This window comes from Tupaia chinensis, unplaced genomic scaffold (assembly GCF_000334495.1).
Source record: "Tupaia chinensis unplaced genomic scaffold, TupChi_1.0 Scaffold000117_2, whole genome shotgun sequence".
Lineage (NCBI taxonomy): Eukaryota > Metazoa > Chordata > Mammalia > Scandentia > Tupaiidae > Tupaia > Tupaia belangeri.
Genome location: NW_006159583.1, coordinates 7,155,021 through 7,156,776, shown reverse-complemented (window position 1 = coordinate 7,156,776; position 1,756 = coordinate 7,155,021). Strand labels below are relative to the sequence as shown.

General features: G+C 46.8%; 1 protein-coding gene across 1 annotated transcript in view; it reads right to left on the bottom strand.

Moving 5' to 3' along the window:
* The window catches only part of TBPL1 (TATA-box binding protein like 1), a 39,510-nt gene extending 37,760 nt beyond the window's left edge, over window positions 1–1,750 (bottom strand). The window contains exon 1 of the mRNA XM_006144333.2: window positions 1,657–1,750. The gene's annotated coding sequence lies outside the window, so the exon portion shown is untranslated. The remainder of the gene's footprint in view (window positions 1–1,656) is intronic.
* Between the last annotated feature and the right edge of the window lie 6 nt (window positions 1,751–1,756).

The following is a 1,756-nucleotide window of genomic DNA, read 5'->3' as shown; positions in this document are numbered from 1 at the left end:
AACTCTTTTATAGGAAACTACCCACTTCTTTGCATAAGCATGACATTCCTTTAACAAGAGACACTGGGCTTCAATTTTAGACTAAAAGCTTAAAATAAAAATGCCTCTTACAAACTCTGTTCTGGCTAGCCCTCATTCAGGAATCAGCCAACCAATCAAGAACACCCAATAGCAAGTCATTACAGTTTTTGATAATGATTTTGAGAGCAGAGTATGAATCTATGGGGCTGAGAATAAGGATGACACCTTTTTGCTTAAAGGAAGCCAGGCTTAACAAAAGAAGTGAGGAACAAACAAGCTGGATTGAAATCATTGCTTCTAGGATTTACCAATACTATTTTCATCTTTGATCTCAACTGCATATGCTTTGTTTCCACTGGTCATAAAAATACTACTACAGCAATATGTATATGTGGCCTTTTTCATGTGCCACAGGAAAACCTCATTTCCTGACCTAAAATAATTTTGGAAAGTACAAAATCATTAAGTAGTTTGTGATGTAAGAAAAACTAAATAGGATAAACTGATGAGCATTTTATTGGGCACAGAAAACTTAATTTTTTGGACCAGGTAGTGCTTAAAAGTCTTGATATGAATAAACTGCCATTTTCTCAAACTTTGAAAGAGCCTGCTAATTATACCAGAATGGATGTAGAATGTCCTTATATATCTCTTTTTCAACTTCTTCAGGGAATCTGTCATTGCTTAATATATATACCACACACACACACACACACACACACACACAAATCCCAGTCACTTCCGTTCCCTCTCCTGAGCCACAATTTTAAGACACTGTTCTGAATCCTAAATGTACAGGCTCACACTGGTCACTGCTAGTGTCGCTTTGGAACTGCAGGTGACAGATGCAGTAAGAGAGCTCACAGATGTGGACTGGCCGCAGTTTGAGCCTTATTGCAACGAGCACACTGACAGGCTGCAGATGCACATCTCAGCAGTCAGAGAGGCTTTTAAAAACAGTCATTTCCTATTAGATTTACTTTTAGGGCGTTAGTTGGCTATTGTTAAGCACTTATCCTGACTCTCATCTTCCTTTAGGTCTACCCACGATTAATTTTGGATCTTTCAGTTCCAGATCCTTCTTCATCAAGCCTAATTTTGGTCAAAAATAAATTACCCGGGGCTGGGGCTGTTGGCATTGCCAGAACCAAGAACCAACGAAGCCGCTATTTGAGAACCTTATTGCCGCTGAGGAGAAGCTGCTCCAAGTTTTCTGGAAAGCAACAGACCCCCAGCATCTTCGCACAGTCCCTCTTCCCCAAGGGTGAGGGCTTCAGAGACAGAAGGAGAATCTCCCTCTCCAGTCTTTCCTGGTGGCTGCTTACACGAAAAATAAGTCCCTCTTTCCTTATCCTACACCTGGCTCCATAATGTTCCCAGGCAGGAACGCCCCACCCCACCCCCCCACCCGTTATCCCTAACGAGATCCCCAAATACCACCCGGTCCCTCCCTGGGTCACCGGATCAGCTTCCCCCGCCCCAGCTCATCTCTTCCAGTCCCCCGCCCCCGCACACCCCTCCAGGGCACGGCCCCGGCATCGCGCACGCCTGCCCGGCGCCCAGACGCCCGCACCCGGCGCTCAGGCCGCTCCGTCAACCCGCGTTCCCCCAGCCCAGGGTCGCCTATGGGGTTACCGTGGGAAGAGGGGGCGGTGGCAGAGGACGCGGCGGCAGCGCTGCTGCCGGTTGCGTCGGACGCGAAGGATAAGCTGGAGGACAAGGATGATGATGAGGC